This window comes from Cupressus sempervirens, chromosome 9, assembly GCF_028749045.1.
Source record: "Cupressus sempervirens isolate cs-2001-9-10 chromosome 9, ASM2874904v1, whole genome shotgun sequence".
Classification (NCBI taxonomy): domain Eukaryota; kingdom Viridiplantae; phylum Streptophyta; class Pinopsida; order Cupressales; family Cupressaceae; genus Cupressus; species Cupressus sempervirens.
This window is the reverse complement of record NC_143126.1, coordinates 119,798,041-119,818,252: the sequence shown is the minus strand read 5'-3', so window position 1 is coordinate 119,818,252 and position 20,212 is coordinate 119,798,041.

Below are 20,212 nucleotides of genomic sequence, written 5' to 3'. Positions count from 1 at the left end.
AATGTTGTTAGTAGGGGACACTATTGTTAGTAGGGGACAACCCTAGGATACCACAATCTCTATTAGAGATGATAAGACCTAAAGACCATGCTAAAGGGATGTTGGTGAGCCATAATTGTGGTGATATTATTCCATATGTTGTGTCTACTATTTTCATAGTTTACAACTTTTTGAAAAAACCACATGTGTTACCATACCAAGTACCTTTGAAAGTAGGGATTGCTAAATTGTTATGAAAAATTGGACTAGTTGAGGAGAGGGATTTTCTGGGAAAATCTAAAGGTACTTTGTTCCCATAGCTTACTATTATTCATAATTTTGTTTTTTTATTTTAAAGGGATAAAGGAACCTAGGGAAATTCTTAGATACATATCAGATGGCTCAGTCCCATGCCCATTTTGTGGACTAAGAGGGATTTTATGACCTCCTTAAAGAAAGGAGTAAGGCTAAAATTTAGAAGCAAACTATGTACATCCCTGACGACATAATTAGAGATAGGTTCTCATTGTAATAACAAGAGCTTGGGAAGGAAAAATGGATAGTTTATAGTAAAGTCTTAGATTTTAATTTATTTTGAGCCTAATTATGATCCCCTAGTAGATTGAAAGTATTGGGGTATGGAAATAGATATGCTTATGGGAAATTTTGTTGGGATTATGAAAACATTGAATGAGAAGAAAGAAATCATAACAAAAGCATACCTAGAAAAGGCCATTGAGGTGGAGAGGAGGCTAGCAAATAGAATAATTATAGACCATGATCAGAAAGCCCACCTGATACACATCCTCCCAAGAATCAAAGATTAGAGCAAGGTTCAACTTCTCATGCTCAAGAATACCCACCTACCCAAACTTCACTCAAGATAGATGATGAAATATCCTTGAGAGAATAGTTGAAAAAAATTAAAGGGGAGAGGGATATCCTCATCACAACTGAAGATATTGAAGAAGGAGTACCTAAAGAACCTCCTATGTCATCTTTTCATCTTATTATTTGAGATATTGAAGAAGGAGTAAATATATAGATCCTATGATAGCACAAGTTACTAAAAAGATAATGACCATGAATGTTTTGTGAAATCTAGATTTTTTTCCCAATTCTTATGGAGAAGAAACATTGGTAATTTTGAGAATAAGTGTAAATTAATAAAAGAAGAGCAACCTACTAAAATGGACTCTAAAATTGAAGAAGTTAAAGCTAGCTTTGTGGAAGAGTTTGTACATATAACCTTGGAAGGGGGAAGACAATTATTAAAGGACTTAGGAATTTTGTTCTTGCTTGAATGGGACATAGCCAGTGCTATGATTTTTTACTCTATTAGGAATGAAATAGATACTCAAATTAAAACTAAGGAAAAGGTCCCGCAAGCACACAGAGGATTGAAATATAATAATGATCACCAGGAATTGGTAATATGGTCCATTGAAAATAGGGACAAAACTAGGATACATGAAATTTCAAGTGCTAAGCATATAGGTAGCCTCATGGTGTACAGAGCAGAGTAGGTAGATAATGAAAAGGAATCCAAAATGACTAGGGACATGATAGAATTTGGGATTGTGGTTGCTAAAAAGGATAAAAACAAATTCTTGGATCCTAATGCCAAGTTTGAAGAAATAGTGAAAGCATATGAGGGGAGAGGAAATAGGATACTTCAATTGGAGGCTCAAGTAGCCCAAATGGACAAGCAACTAGGAAAGAGAAAAGTGGGAGAATCAAGCCAACCCCAAATTACTTACCCGCATCTCCCAGTTGAGTCATTCAAGTCAACTCCCTTAGTAGAACTACCTGATACTCCATAAAGGCCATAATTTTATACTATTGAGGAATTTGAAGAAGAAAAGAGTAAACTTTGGGACTTGCATGTAGAATTGAATGGTTTATATGAAGATAAAATTAAAAAAACAATCTTGTATCTAGTGGACAAGATTGAAAGGCCAACATTTTATGAATAACTGGTACAAACAATGGACATGTGGACTAAAATAAAGAATAGTGAATATTATTTAAAACCTGTCATGAGTAAATAGGGCAGAAGGGACAAGGATATCACCCTCTTGTTGATTTTAGTAATTAGTCTATCTTGTGATTAGATAGAAAAAACCTTTTTTGTGGCTAATGATTTATCTAATTTTGATGAGAAAAGGGTTATAGTACAAAAAAGATAATAATATGCTTTTCAAAGTATCTTGTTGAGAACTTTGAGCTTTTCCCCCATGCATTTAAAAAAATTTATAAATTGAAAGAAAAGGAAGAATGGAGCAAAGAATTAGATGAATTATTATGTCTTAGAATAAATGGGGTTATAAATGAAAAAGGGCATGTGCTATGAGCAATTACCACTAAAGAAATTTTTGAAGTGCAATTGTTTTATAAATCCATTAGAGAAGATTTTGTTGAAATTATTAAGTTGGGGAGTTTTGTGATAAAGAAACAAAAAGAGATTTTGAGTTTTGATTGGTTAGATGATACAATTTCTAATAAATGGATGGAAGATTTTGTGCATTCAAAGCAATTAGTAACTAAAGAAATTGATGACAAGGAAATGGACCAAGATGAGATGCAAGAAACTGATACATTAGTTCAAGTAGAAGAAGACAAGGAAGAACAATTAGCTATAGTAATGAGCATAGTGGTCCAAACTAATGACATGGCAATAGAAAATTTAGATGTAATTATTATTTTAATTTTGCATGATGGCATGGATGGAGACTCTCTAGTTGAAGTAACTCTATAGACATCTAAACCTATTCCATCACATGCAAGTCCATTGGTTCTACCATTCGAGGAATGTCAACATCCTTGAAACCAATCATGAACTTCTTCTTTTTTTGGGTGAAACATTGTATTTATATTAATAATAACTAGTTCAAAGAAGCTCCCAGAGAAAAGAACTACAAAATAAAAACTCTAGTCATTGCCTAATACAAAAAGGAATGTAGAAGAAGAAATAATGCATCAAGAGAGAATATCTATCAACACTAATGAATCTTGTCCTAGAGTTTCTCAATTTGAGAATATTGTAATTACAAAGAGCCCAAGACTCATATGAATACAATTCATTGATTGGTGCTAGAAACAAGACCGAAAGCCTAATGAAAATTGTCACAAAGACTACAATCACTAATGTACATCCAAAACTTCAATTAAGACCATGATATTAGATAGCCATCTAATGCAAATGTAATCAAAGACCCTAACCTACATACAATATCTCAAAAGAACAAGTGAGATTCATAAAAGAAAAAATATGTGAAACCATATAGAAGTCATGATTTACTATCAAATAAAATATGAGAAGGACTCAACCTTATTCTAAACATATTTCTTTGTCATAATATTAACCAAGTTGGGCAGATCAAGGAAGTTAATTGGAAAAAGTAAGGAGTTAATATAAACCCTATTAGTACCAAATTAGCTAAACAATTAGCTAAAGCATTGCCTTCTCTATAAGTATGCATGATGTAACATTCAAAGATTGAATCAAGAAGAGACCATACCTGATGTAATATATACTATATGGACCAATTATATACATGACATTTAATACATACATTACTAATAATTGATCAATCCCCCTCAACATGTAGCTTAGATATAGAAAGTGATTTTGCAAGTTCCAAACCAAAAAGCAAGGCCAAAACCTTAGCTTTTTTATTAGTACACTAAGGGAGAGAAGATGATTTTACTGCAACCATATGACCTTTAAAATCTCTAATGACTATGCCATAGCCAGAGTTGCCTAGATTTCCTCTAGAGGAACCATCAAAATTGAGTTTGAAATAACCCTCACTTGGAGGAATTTACTTAGTTTGTGCTTCGATAAGAGGAATCTTGGATGGACACAATGGAGTAGGGAGATGAGGAAAAAGTAAACCCTTCCACCGATGAATAACATAGCCATCCAAAAAGAAAAAAAATGTTTACCCTTATATTTACTTATTGAAGCATTAACAAGCTCAAAAATTGATCTATCTAATCCTTGAAAAAATTGAGGTATTGGAGATGAAGTCTATCTAAAAATTCTCTTGGTTGTTTCCCACCAAATTGCACATACTACAGATCCAGGGATGCACTTTCGAAGACATGAAAACATTGATTTAGAGTATAAGATTGGCCATGCCTGGAATACATCCCATAGAGAAATAAGTAATGGCATATGGAAATTAAGCTTATCAAGGACAAAATTCCAACAATCTTGGGCAAAAGGGAAATTTAAGATGAAAAGAGTAACAGAAAGTGGTTCCCGCAAAAGAATATTTATGATGTAAATCTTTTCTTTGCACTATTTTTTTTCTTTTATTATAGTAACATTGTAAATCTCTTTTCTTATTAAAGATAGCTGTTAGCTTTCTTTATGCTTAAAGCTGGTTGCATCTCACACTATATAAATGAGAATCCAAGGCTAGAGAAAGGGTTCGATTATATTTGTATAACTTTTAGTTTTGCTAGTTTATTTTTGGTCTAGTTTATCTTAATGTCAACTCTTTGATGTATTTCTCTATAATTTTGAGAATACATTAATTGTCCATGATCATGGTGTCTTATTTTGAGTTGTTTTGAGTATTATCCAATGCTACATAATATTCAAACAGAATATCTTTTCTCTCTAGATCTTGTCTCCATTTTTATTGTCTAGTTATTTTGAGATTGTATGAGCAAAGCTTCTTCAATTTAATGCAAATAGGATAAGTTGTATGTCAATCTATTATTGCTTTTGATTCAATGAATTGATTAAATTCTTTAATGAATGTGATAGGATCTCTAGGAAATAAGAAGGATTTATGTAAGAATGAGTTTTAGGGAAAATTGCCAATGATATTAATTGTAATGTAGTCAATTAGGTCAAGAAATTGGATAGACTTTGAATCCCAACTCATGAGGCACTGATCAACTATTTTAGTTAGCATATGAAAAGATCATAGATAGATGTCAAAAAAATATCTAAAAATCAAAATTAATTTTACTTTAAATATATGAAGGATATTATATTTGGTCAATACTTATTTGTATTTAACCTCTAAGTCTTATTTAGCTACTATTTCCCAAAATTATTTGTATCGATCTAAGAAGAATTGTGACCAATCTACTATAGGGGATGAATATTGTTATAAAATGTCATAGAATGAATGAAATGTGAATGTAGTATCAAGTTGTGATTCCTTTTATCTATCAGGTGCACCCACCTTGATTTTACAGAGCCAAAAGAGTAGAAAATCTTTTATGATTTTGTTGAAGTTGGCTCTAGATATGAAGAACATATAGTTGTTTATAGGAATTAGCTAATCTTGAGGTTATTTTAATCTTCACCATCTTGGTATTAAGTTTTTTTTTTTCTCAGTAGTGTAAAAACACCAATAATCAATAAATGACTTCACACATGCAGTACTAGTTCTTGCACATTTGCTGACATCACCAATAGATTGTCCTCTATTACTACCTAACTATTTTCTTCATTGCATCTCAAATGTAAGATAGTGAGCAACCATTAGGAACTACTTTCCTAATGCTCTATTTCTGTACTACTCTCTATAAATCAGATAAAAAATTTGTGCATCTTTGACTTAAACTTTGTGCACTAAACCACATCATCATGACACTATGATGAACATGTTGATGACTATGCATCACTAGACAAGCAAAAAATTGTTTGTACGACTAAGATCTGTGTCTATTATTCTACCAGTCTTCATAGAGACCATACTATTTTGACATCAATGACAAACACACTTATGAATGCAACATTTCAATAGCTTCCAATGCTTATGATACTCCCCAAAAGTAGTATCATCAACATTCATGCTAACAATCTCCCCCTTTGGCATTCATGAAAACATAGATGAAAAACATCAAAGATTGAAGAATACTAAAATAATAATCTATTATTCTTGTTGATTTTGTTCTCATCTTCTCAAATCATCTTCATCAATCAAGTTTGAAATTCTTTGGATTCTAGGATTAGCATCAATTATTCACATGCTAAACAACTCTAACACATTAGGTGCATATCACCTTAACTTCCTTATGTGAATATCTCTAAATCTCCCTAAAGAGATATCTCTCCTCCATTCATACATAAAAGATCTTCTTCTCCATTTATTAGTAGATGGTTTTGATGCATATTCTCCCCCATTCACATCAAAGTCAAAGGTCTCAAAAATGACAATATACCAATTGTTAATATACTGCTCCAAGTCTTTAACTAGCTCAAGTGTCCAAAGACACTATTCAAAACCGAATACCAAGAATCCATAATGACTCAACTCATCGTAGATACTCCCCTGTACAAGAAGCATCAACATTCAATCTAGTTTATCAATAGTGCTATGTACCACAGACTAATGTGTGATTACTACATCATCTACTCAAAAATAGGTAGTGGCATAACCCAAAGAATACCTCTCAAGTACTCAAATGTATCTTTAGGCAAAGGCTTCATAAAGATATCTACAATCTAATCTTTAGTACTTACATACTCTAATCTGATCTCCTTTTTTGTTATTTTCTCTCTTAACACATGATACTTAATAGATATATGCTTAGTCATAGAATTCAATACATGACTTTTAGACGTACGAGCATTGTACTTGTGTTATCATAATAAATGATAATAGGTTCAAAAAACTCAATTTTGATATCCTTCAACATTTGTTTCATCCACATAACTTAATTACAATTATTTGCTATTGCAACAAACTTTGTCTTAGCTATACTCTAATAGATACAATCTTGCTTCTTGCTTATCCAAGAAACAAATATTCCTCCAAGAAAAAATGTTCCATCATTGGTGCTCTTTCTATCACCCATAATTCCTTCCTAATCCACATTAGTATATGCACATAGAGTGAAATCACTTGATCCATCATACCAGATTCCATAGTCATATGTTCCTTTCAAATATTTTAATATCCTTTTTACTACTACATAATGATACTCCTTAAGATCATCTTGAAATTTGGCTACAACCCCAACTACATTTTCTATATCTAGTCTAGTGTGAGTCAAGTATTGTAAAACTCTAATCATGGATCTATACTTATTTTGCTCTATTATAGGTGTCTCATCTTTGTGGATAACTTGTGACTAGTTATCATAGGTGTACCAATAGGTTTAAAACTTTCTAATCCAAACCTTTTCAACAAGTTTTTCAAGTAATGAGCTTGTTAAATGAAAATGACATCACTATTCTACACAATCTATAATATTAGGAAAAACTTCATTTGTCCTATCATTCTCATTGCAATCTCTTTCTTTATTTTTTCAAAAAAATTCTCACTTGCTTCATCATTATCTCCAAATATGACGTGATCAGTGAATATTACTATTATTAGCAAACCATTCTCAATTTCATTCAAATAAAAGTTACTATATGTGGTTCCTTTAGCAAATCTAAGCTTTTCCAAATAGTTGTTGAACCTTGCATACCAGGTTCTAGGTGCTTTCTTTAGACCAGATAGAACTTTCTTTAGTCTACATACCATATATTTGTCTTCTATCAAAGGAAAACATTCAAGTTGCTTAATATATAGCACTTCTTCAAGTTCACCTTTTAGGAATGCTAATTTAACATCCATCTAATATACCTTGAACTTCTCATTCATTACACAAACCAAGAACATTCTTACTACTTCCATTTTGGCTATAGGTTCATATGTCTCCTCATAGTCTATCCTTGTTCCTCACAACTTTTCCTTTCTCATTCATCTTGTTTTTGATTACCCATTTGGTTCCTATCACATTCTTATCCTTAGTTTAGGAACTAACTCCCATGTTTCATTCTTCATAATTTGATCTAATTATTCCTTCATTTCTTCAATCCAATGATCATATTTACATGCTTCATCTACACTTTTAGGTTCAACTTGAGAAATCAAACATAATTCACATACTTCTTCATTTACCTGATTTATGTTTCTACTCCCAATGATTTTTTTAGGTGGATGATTCTTTGATATAGTTTTGCTAGGAGTTTCCAACTCAACTCTTTCTTCTTCTCTAGGCTCATATATCTTTTCTTCAATCTAATTCCCATTTTGCAAATCACTGTTAGTCTCAATTATAACTTCTACATTCTCTTAGTTAGACTTTGGATCAACAATAGTTACCAAAGATATATTTTCTATTAATTTATCTTTCTTAACCAATTCAAGCTCATTATCTTTACTATTACAATAATTCAAGAATCTTTCGATACTTGCTATAAATTTTTCATCTTCATCACAAAGATTTTTTTTCTAAATTTTCTTACTCTCTTAGGACATCTAGATGAAAAAAGACCAAACTCTTTACATGTCCAACAAACAAAAATTTCCATACCTTCTAGCTCTTTATTCATTGTTGGATTAATACCTTCTTTGATCTTCATGTTTTTTTTGGATAAGAATTTGTCTTTACTTGTGATCTATTCTTTTGTATGCAACAAAATGATTCTGGATTTGGAAACTCAGTGTTGAGATCTTTAGACATATCTGATAACTCACCAAGAATCTTCACCTTCTGGGTGTAAAAATTTCCTCTTTCTAATTTAGTACTATCTTTTCTAAAATGACTTTTCATTTCTCTCCCAAAGCTATTAAGATTTCTCTTCAAGGACCTGAAGCTCTAATACCAATTGTTACAATATATAGTCCACCAATATAACTAAGAGGTAGGGGGAGCGGGGGTGAATCAGTTATCCAACTAATATCACAATTATCAACTTTAAACAAACTTAGCGATGTGAGTAATGTAATTAGAAACCACAAAAAGGTACTCATACACAATAACACCAAATATGTTAACTAAGAAAACCCTTGATTAGAGGGAAAACCCCTATGGGGATGGTACCCACAAGATGATGTGCTAATATAAATGTTCCTTGTTAGAGGATGGACCTTGTTAGGACTCTTTGAATATATTAGATACATATGAGTTCATATTAATGGACTTTGAATCCCTATTAGGAGATTCCAACCTTGTTAGGAGTTGTGGAAGATAGCTGGCACTACTTCATTTAGACCCAAATTATGATGATGGGACATCGCAATTGCAATGACTAACCATCACCCAAGCAACAATACCAAGAATTGAATCCTATCAGATGAGCATTAGACTTTTGGCTTTAGAAATTGCAATGACAACCTCATCCATTACAAGTATGACACTAAAAGTCATCATAGTTTGGCAGAAGGAAGGTCAAATAGGTCATCGTGACATTGTCATAATTGTGATAGCCTAGCATCATAATTACAACATCAAATAGTTTCAATTCATCTTCCTAATAATGACAATTACTTTGTATGGCTGACAGTCAAGCATCAAAATGGTTTTCACAACTGCAATGGGAGGAGACAATAGTGTCATGGGTTCAATGACTCTTTGTTGTCTTTGTCAATTGCAAGTGTGATGGATATACAATAATAGTGTTCTTGTTCCAATGGAGTTTTGTTAGACTAACTGTCACAATTGTGACAACCTATTGATATATTAAAAAAAAAAAAAAAAAATTCTTCTTTATTACAAATATTTATTACTATGTTGATCACACACACATGTTGTTTAGTGCAGGTCATGCAATTTCTTCTTTGGCCTATCTCACAAAGATTGTGTTTGGTACTCTTCTAATTTGTTTGATTGATACTACTTATAGTCAAGCATTTCATAGATAGTCTTGCATTTCCATTTCCTTTTTATATTATTGTAGATAATAAGTCCAACGTCATGATTATTTCTCCATGTAGGAACTTGTGGATTCAACATAAATTTTGTCTACAACATTAGTTTCTTTAGAACTTAACATGAAAATAGGCAAACCACCACCAAATGTTTCCAAGTGGCCTTTAAGAATGAATATCAGAGAACCACAAAGTTTGGTAGATACATGGAAATTACACATTTCATGTATAGGGGCCACAATAACATAATAATGTGTGTTGATCATATGGGTCATCATTTTGTTGAATATTCTATGGATTTTTTCAAGTACACTTTTTATGCATGGTCACAATCATTTGGAGAGAATAAGAAATAGAAAATTCTACTTGATTACATGTATATGTGCATGAAATCTCAAAATGCTCATACGTATCTAGAGTTTTATTTCACCAATGAGATTGACAAAACCCTTCACGATCAATTGGTTAGATGGAAGACTACTAAGTCCTTCAATAATTAGTCACTACTATGTTACCTTATTCTCCATCCAAAGAATAGATAATTAATGAATTCTCTAAAGTTGGCTACAATTGATGAGGAAGGCATTAGGTAGCCCATCTAGCTTTGGTACCCACTTTGGGTTACACATGCAAAGGATGGTGATTTTATAGTATTTAGTGATCCATTTGTGTAGAATATAAAAATGGTACTTGGGGGAATAATCACAAGGTTGGCATAGTCATTTAAAGAAATGTTAAGACCCAAAGGACATTTGGATGATAAAGGTTATGAATAAAACTTGGGTGAATGGATTCTCAAACAAAAATATTCATTGATAAGGCTATATAGGTGCATACAGCCACCTCATATACTTCTGTTGTTCATCCTTAAAAGATTGGTTTTCTTGGAGTTTATATGATAGTTACTATTGATTAATTTACAAGCTTTTGGTCCAACAATCTAGAAATTTTTGTGGCCCATGCATGTGCATATTGTTGGATACAATTTTTCAATTGTCTGTTGTCTTTGATGTTACACAAATGTCATATCAGTTATCAGATAGAGTTTACCGAGCTCAGATAGTCAACAAGGAAAAAGATAAAGGTTACTAAGTTTAGAAGGTTAACAAAGAAGGTTTACAGTGTCTACTGAGCATTCTCAGGCTTTACCTTGTACAGGTAGTTGCTACCAAGCTTTCAAGGTTTAGCAAAGGAAATTTAGTTGTTACCGAGCTCACTCAGTCATCAAGAGAAAATAGTGAAGGAAGTAGTTGCTACCGAGCTTTCAAGGAAATTCACTTGTTACTGAGCTCACTCAGTCATCAAAAGAAAATAGTGTAGGAAATAGTTCTAACCGAGCTTTCATGGACAGTAAAGGAAATCTAGTTCTTACCGAGTTAACTCAGTAGCCAAAGGATTTTGTAACTTTTGCAGTGTTAACTGAGTTAAGATGGTTAATTCAGGAAATTATTTCTGGAAGCAGTATTTACCAAGCAGGGTTGGCCAGTGAAGGATTCCATTATTTTGTGAAATAAAGCTTCAAGGATTACTTTAGTGGTGAATCATCACCTTTTGGAGATCCCATCTAATGGGTCAATTGTCATTTGGCAAATATTTATCATATTTGGGTCCAACCGTGTCATTGGATATTTATCATATTTGGATACAATGCCCGGGGTGGTCACACATTAGTTATCACATCATTGGTCAAAAATATCGGTGCAATCGCCAATGCAATATATAGTTTGGATACATTTATTTTAAACAATTCACTAGCCTTTACATGTTGTTTCTTATTGGCTAACGTTATTTCACCATTACTACAACCATATTAATTTTTCCTTGGGTTGGGTGTCGCCAACCATTTTACCGACATGTGTTGATCACCCACCCCATTTAGCCAACTATTTCCTACTATAGGCTTTCATCAGAAGGTGCATTTTACCTATTGGAATATTCAAATAGGAAGAATACTTATGAGAGGAGGGGGGGTGAATTAGAAGTATCACGCTTTAACCAATAAAACTTTTAGGTGGAAGTAAATTGCATGCATGTAAATACAAAAAGTAAACATGAAACTAAGACATGCATCAACAACACATAACACTGGAATTTGGTAACCCAAAAACCCTCCAGGAATAAGAAGGTAAAACTGGGGTGGGGATGATACCCACAAAAGTTACTGCAGCAATATTGTTCAACCACTTATGATGGTCTGTCCTGTTAAAGGCTTTACACTGTGTCAATAGTGACCTGGTTATAGGATTTACAAACACTTTACATGAAGTGTCACCCTATTAAAGGATTTAATCACCTATTTAAAGGATCTACGAAGTAGCTGTTAAGCTAACCTATCACCACCAGATTTTCATTCTAATACAATTGCTAGAAAGTATTAGGTACAATGAACTTGATAGATTACAATCCTTGATTGCTGAATGTAGGCACTTGTTCTGCTTTCTCTGATCTTGATCCTTTGTGATCTGATAACCCTTGTTCTGAAAGTAGATTTCCTTATACACCCTTGTATACTGCTCATATATTTTTTAATGAAATTTTGTCTTCCTTATAAAGACATTTGAGGATTTAGGGTTAGGTATGGATCTTCGATCCGTATTCAATCTCTATTTTCCGCTCATTGTTTGCACTTCTTCCATTGGTTGCATGCCTTCATCATTTTTCTTATTGGCTACATGTAGATTGCATAGGAAAGATAAAAGATTTGATCTTATCATTTAATCCTTCGAGATTTACCTTATGTCAGCTACAAAAACTGTTTGCATCATAGTTTGTGCAATTACAAACTCTTATGCTAATATTCTAAGTTACTCAGCTCCTGAAGCATTACTGATGCTTAGCACATGTTGTTTCCAGGATAACTCGGCACCTAAACAAAACTAGCTTACTCGGCACTTGTTTTATTTCTGTATTACTTGGCATCATCTATGACTCGGCACTTGAATATCACTCGGCACTTTATTCTGCTTAGTACTTAAAGTCATTCGACACTTGAACTTTACTCAACACCTAATCTTCACTCGACATCTAAAAACTACTCGGCACATGAAGATCACTCGGCATTCATGGTGTACTTAGCTCCAATATAGAAAGTAGGTAAGTGTATTGGCACTCAAGTGTCAAAAACCATTATGAAGTTGGCATTCCCGCTTGTTAATCCCACCTAATTAGCCAACCTAGATTGGACTATAGGAAATTATTATTCTACATAATTCACTATTTTTGGTCTAAAGACTGGCATTTCTTATTGCTGCTGAACTTTCAAAGTGCTAAGTGCATTGGCCATTGACTCGTTGACCTAGTTTTTGTAAAACTCAAGTGATTTTTAAATTATTTTGTAAGTGGTACTGGTTATTTTTTAGTTTCACTTTCTAGTATCCGTTGGTGACTAGACATCTCACATGCTAAGATAGCCTATAGGTATTAGGTTTGCAAATTATATTGGGTAATACTGTAGTAGTAGTACCCTTTTTTGAGAATGAATCATATTATTATTTTTATATGTAGTCTAAGTAGTTAAGTCTTTTGTTCAACAACTAAGTTTATATTTTTTTGTAGCGTTTATCAGTTTGCCATGTCAAACAACAGGGGTCCAATCCTTGAAATCCAAGAGAGGCCACCATTACCAAAACATAGAACCATAGTAGCATATTTTGGTGGTGGAAATGTTGGCAACCTACAAGATCCACAAGTTAGATCTCCAGTGGTTACTAAAAAAAGAGATTCATCACAAGTTGGACCCTCAAATAGTATTGAAGTTGAAGTTGGTGAACTTGATATCTCAGTCCAGGAAAAACTTGAACAAGATCTGGAGGAACTTCCCCCGAGTAAGGAGTCACAAATTGAGATTATAGAGTTGGAGTTAGTCCCAGACCAAGTAGTTGAGGAAACAAAAAATGATTCCATAAATCAGGTTCATGCACAAAAGGGGAAAAGAAAACTGGAATCAAAGAAAGATTGATCTCACTGGGATTTGTCTAAAAGGAATTTTCAGTTAGAATGGGTGAAAAAGTACTGGTTCATTAAACTAGTGCCCAATCCAAATGATGGTGAGCCTCCTGCAAAATGCAGATGTAAGATTTACACAGAGATAACAAAGAAGGAGAAGAGACTGTAACTTAAAATTGATACCATAGAAAAGCATGTCGGTAAAGTTTACAAGAAGGAAATTATAGATGGAGTCGAAAAATACATGCTAACTTGGAAAACAAAGGAGAACTGTCTGCATATCAAGAATGCTAAAATATATGAGTTACACCAGCAAATATAGGAGAAGAATTTTGCAATAAAAGGTTCCATTGAAGATTTCATTGGGAAAGCAATGAAACTGTAAAATATGGGAAAAGTAGTTCAATTAGGTGTGTTCTTTTATATGTTGAGTAGAGGATGCCCTATGATGGACTACCTTACAATGACTGCATTATTGCATCTTTTGAAAACTCAAAACTATCCTAATAGTCACTAGTCAGTAAACAGTGGGTGGGAATGGGCTAAATGTCTTGCAGAGGTTGAAATAGAAGATATGAAGGAATCTATAAAAAACTTAGATTTCATTGCATTGTCTCTAGATGAAGTTACAAAAATTGGTAATACTTCCTGGGTGTGCATGCATGTTTATACTGTAAACAATATTTTTCATCAACCATTTCTACTATCTGTTGCTAAATTGAATCATAGTGCAATAGTTGAAAACTTATATGAATTATTAAAGACTACTCTAATTGAATCTGGAGGTTTGGATAGCATGGAGATTGTCAAAAAGTTGTTGTGTGTTGGAGCAGATGGCGCTTCAATTATGCAAGGTCATAAAGGCGGTCTTTGCAAAAAGATCAAGAATGATTTGGCACACTACGCTATTCCCATTCATTGCATGGCCCATCGAATGAATCTAACTTTTGGAATTATCAACAATTTTGGTTGTGTAAGTAAAGTGGAATCTCTGATCAAAGAGATTTACCAATACTTCTATCAAAGTCCAAAATGAGTCCAAGAATTTCAACACTTTGCTGCAAGACTTAGTGATGGGAGGAAGCTTCTTAAAGAAAATGATACCAGATGGATCACTTTGGATGGACCAGTGCATCGAGTAATGTCTGAATACCCATCATTGCTTGGACTAATCCACTATGTGTGAGATAGATTCCCTCGGCTATATTCAAGCCTAACTAATGTTAAGGTACTCTTAACTTTAGAAACTATTCTCCCCATGCTACAAGACATGAGAAATATTATAAAAAAGGTTCAACAAAGAGCTATGTGCATTGCAGAATATAATAAGCTATGTAAAATGACATGTAGTAGCCTAGATACTCTGTACCGATTATTACCATTAGATGAAACAAAGTTTGCAAAGTGGTTAGAAATCTTAGATTTGAAAAATCCTAGGAACTTTTTACATATTGGTGCAAACAATGAGGTATATACCAGGGTATGTCGAGTTGACATACCAATGCAGTACTATGCTCGTGTCAACCCCAACGAAGCAGGAAGCGAAGTTGAATCAGAACTAGAGAAGGTACTTTCATGTGTTACAAGTGAAGCCTTCAAGAAGATCAAAGTCTCTATGCTTGACTATGTCAAGCAAGTTTGCTATAATTTGTCATTAGAAATTAGATTTAGATTCCCTCCAGAGGAACTACTTGAAGCAATGTCAATTGTTTTTCCACAATATTGGTCTCTAAATAGTCCAACTGATTTTTGAAGAAGGATGATGACTCTAATTACACATTTTTGCACACCTAAAGTAATTAATGGAGTCATCATAAATGAAATTTTAGATGAAACTCGACTGAGAGATCAATCATACTCTTTTGCAAACATAATGAGGGAACAATATGCTGTTATGGAGAACCCAAATGAAGAGGGAGCGGTAACAAAGCTTTGGAAAAACCTTGGTGAGAGTAATCAATTAAGAGAGGTAATACTAGAATATTTCAAGCTTACCAATTTATGTTTGACAATGATATCGGGTTCAATGGAGGATGAGAGAGTTTTCAATACTTTGGGCTTCCTTAAGTCAAAGGTTAGAAACAAATTAGACAAAAATTTGGATAATTGTTTGAGGCTCTATAATTCTAGGTATGAGGTAGAAAGTTTCCCTTATGATAGGGCTGTCAACATTTGGAGAAAGCGATGTCAACGAAGAGGGATTGCCAAAATTGCAAACACAAGTGGCAGTGGTAGTGGCAGTGGTAGTGGTTCATATCATGATATTGAAAGTCAAAACAATGAAGATGATGTTGAATTTGGCATGCATAGTGAGTTTGATGCTAACAGTGAATCTGAAGAAAATACAACAAACAATGAAATTTAATATGCAATAAATGAGGAGGATTTTGATGATAGTGATACTGAGCCTGTCCACACAAAATGACAACTATAGCAGCTTCTCAACCTTCTACATGAGTCAAGTAGTAGGCTAGTAGCTCTGATCTAAGACTCTACCTACTAATTAATTATGTAACATGTTTGTAGAAGTTAATTTATAGCCTTCATTCACTGTCCCTTTATAGATGCTTAATTTTATTTATTTATTTTTGAACATGTTGATGTTACAAACTTAGTAGTTACATATGGAGATTTTCATTGATTGTATTTTTTTAAAATGTTGAGATTTTCATTGATTCTAGTTTTTTCTTTAAGAAATTGTAACATAATGCATTTAACAAAATAAGCTCCATTTAAAAAAATTGTATTATAATTTATAATTACAAATAAGCCTGTAACATAATACATTTAATGATTGTCAATTACAAACAATTACAACCCTTTGCAAATGACTCAATGTCAAATTGCAATGATCATGAATTCCCTTTTGCAGATACAAGGGAGCAACAATAGTTGTAGGTTGATTTGTAATTGTAAATATGATCAAATATGTTGGCTCTTGATTCCTGATATGCCATAGTATGCTACTATGCTAGTGCCTAGCTACCCAAGTATCCTGATATGTTGGCTCTTGATTCCTGTAACAATTAACATTAAACAAAGTTGAAATTAAATCCAAAAATTGAAATTAAAGAGAAACAAGTAACAAAATTATTATAGTTTTATCACTTACTAAGTTGTTACAATGTTACTACTTAGTGCTATCATCTATGACTTCTACTGATAGCAATAGTAACAATTTGAGAAGATGACCCAGTTTCACTAAATTTCTTTAGGGCGCTCCATTCTACATCATTTGGAAGCCCCATTTTTTTGAGGTTGTAGCTAATTAGTTGTAGTCTTGTCAAAAAAAAATACTTCTAAGAGATAGAATCATATGATAGGAGGAATCTATCTATAGTATCACTCATTGTTGATAGTGGTTTGATGCAACTTGCAATTCCCTCCAGAGTAAATTCCTCAAGAAATTACCCTAAATAAGAATTCATCCTACCCTGTAACTTTTTCATGTAATTTTCATTTCCAATGAATGTGCTTTCTGAGTTAGCAAGATTTGGTAATCCAACATTCAGCAAGTTCACTATGGTGTTATTCATCTTCATCAACTCTTTGGAAGCAGAATTGAGCGATTCACCAATTCGCGTTACTTCTTCACAATGTGGAGAGACATTAATGGCCATTACAAAGGCATCCAAAAAGTTGTTTATTCCATGGTTTTCCAAATCCATGTCACTAGATCTCTTTAGTTTATTGAGAACTTGGTCAGAAAGATCTTTTAAGGAACTGGTGAAGATTTGTCTTTTACCCTGAAAATCAATGTTTGCATTTTCAAAGACAACTCTGAGATTGCTATTTAAATCAAGCCATTCAACCAAACCATCATTGATCATCATTATCTTTTCCCAAATTTCTTGTTTCATAAGCTTAACTATGTTTATTATAGAATCCTTCACATGATGGTCTTCGAAAGAGGTCATTCTATTTTCTGCCATTACATTCTCCACCTTTTTCTTCATTTCAAACATCTATTTTTCACTCTTTTTCTTCATTTCCTCTAGTTGCCTTTGCCAATCAATTGCTCTCTTCCTCTCATCCTCCAATTTATTCTTCAAATCTTCAATTTTATTTGCAGTAGTTATCTCTTTTTTCTTGTTTTCCTCGAGTTCCCTTTTCAAATCATGGATTGTCTTTGAAGTGGACTCCTCCTTTTTCTTTGCACTGTCCAATTCCTTCTTCAAATCATGGAGACTTTGAGTAGACTCCTCTTTCTTCATGTTCTCCAATTACTTTCTCAAATCAAGGTTTTTCTTTGCAGCTGACTCCTCTTTTTTCTTTGCATTCTCCAATTCCCTCCTCAATTTGTGGATTGTGTTAGTGCTTGCAGTAACACTAGACTCCATTTTCTTTTCATTCTCCAATTCCTCCTTCAAATCACTGATATTTTTTGCAGTTGACAACTCTTTTTGTTTCATACTCTCCAATTGGTTATTCAAATTGTGCATTGTGTCTATAGTAGACTCCTCTTTTTTCTTCTCATTCCCCAATTCCTTTTGCAAATTAAATATCATACTTGTCCTAGACTCCCATTTTTTCTTTTCCTTCTCCCATTCATCCTTCAAAATTTTATTTTCCTTGGTAGCAAATTCCAGCTCAGTTTTCAATTGATTCATGACTTGTGCACTACTCTCTATAGACTTGAACAACTGTGCAGTAGAGGCTTGTTCATTCTTAAGTGTTTTTTGGCACTCATCAAATTCTTTAGTCAAATGTTGCACTTGTTCATTCATCTTTGCTTGCTGGACAATTGCCTCTGTAGGAGAAGATTTCTTTATCCTATTTTGCAATTCTTTGAACTTATTGTCTACTGCTTTCTCCTTCTCCTTCACATTATCAAGGTCTGCCTGTAACTTTTCTATTTGCTTTGTAAGCCTTTTTTTTTCCCTCTCCACTTTTAGAAGTGTAGAGTAGACCATTTTGTTACTCTCTTTTGATGTATTTATTTTGTCAATATTTTTCACTTTTGAAAAATCCATTTGAAGACTGGTAACTTGTATATCATTATGATTTATTACATTTTGTGGTGGATTATTATCTCTACCCAGGGGCATAATAGCCATGAAGTTCATCGTTTCATTGTTTGGATCATATGTTAATATTTTGTTAGTAGATCCCTGACATTTGGCAATTTCATCACTTTTCAAAGTCTTCATAATTTTCCTATTTCATTTGCCTTTCTCTCAAATGTGAGGCCTCCAATTGCAAAAGTCAAGGAAGGAAATATCATTTTCTTTTGTTGTCCACTAAAAAGTTCATTTGCACTCTCCATCTGCCTTACATATTCTAGTGCAAAAACCCTTTCTATAACATGCATTGGAAGTTTGTAGGGTTCAACCACTGAACCGTAAAACCTTAAGATAGTGTACTCTTCCATGAAGAACTAGTCAACCAATTGAATCTAACTTCTCAATTGAATGCAATCTTTACAAGACACAGGCAATCTAGGCATTATAGTGCCTATGATTTTTTGGTAAATAGGTGCCAAAAAGAAGTCTACAAAATGGTTGTAGATTTTATTGTTAGCAGTCATCCTCATCTTATGTGTCCACTCATATACTGGACTTGGTGTCTCTAATTTCTTCTGGATTTTCTCATCAAACTTATAGACCTCAATATCAAGCTTGTTGTTCTCTGTCTCAAATATTGGGCAATGCTTCACTAAAAGAAGGTAGCACAAGTAACTTGTGAACCTAAATGTCTTCGTCTTGGATATAGTTATACTTTGTTTAATCATTACTAATTGTTGTTCCATAGATTCAACAATGTACCCAACAAAATCATATCTTACTACTACATTGTCAACTGACTGACCTCAACAATGGATATTATAAATCATTTTAAGAAAACTGGCCCCCACTTCCTTGTTACTGTCCAATCCCAGGCAAAATAATAACAAAGAAATAGTATTCTGAACCCATGACACAAAAATATCATACTGATAAGGAGGCTTATGGTCTTTGTCCAGTGTAACAGTAACACTACTAGTGGACACTGAGGGTATTAAACGCTTAATATATGAATCTTGAAAACTTATTTCTAGCTTGTCATAAGCTTGAGCTAGTTTATCCAAGTCAATGTGCTCATTAGAGCTTTTTGTTCTAAACCCTAACCCTAGGTCTAAGAGAGTGAAAAATTCACTCTCAGTTATTGATAAAATTTCCTCCTGAGTGTTTTCGTTTACAATTGCCTTTCTATTTTTATCATAATTCTGAGCACATAGCATTACAATTTTAGGGCAAGGAAATACTTCAGGTACAATGAGGTTTGCTAATCTGATAATCAAAGCAGCTAGTTTATTTGTATATGCACCAATACTACTGTTATATTTGTAATAAATTCTCCCCTTCTGGGGATCTTTCCACTTACTAAATAATGAATGTCTAATTGCCATGATTCCAGAATCTCCATGGATAACAAGATAAAAAATATCATGACATTCATCGGTGAAACCTAGAGTTTGTAGCACTTGTCTGAGTTGTATAATGGTGTTCTTTTCCTTTATGGGTGCACTCATTTGGGAGGTTTTTGACTTTGTTTTTCCCATACTTGGCTGCTACTGGTTATTAGACTTCAAACCCTATTTAAAATAATTATAAAGTGTAAACCTAAGACAATTA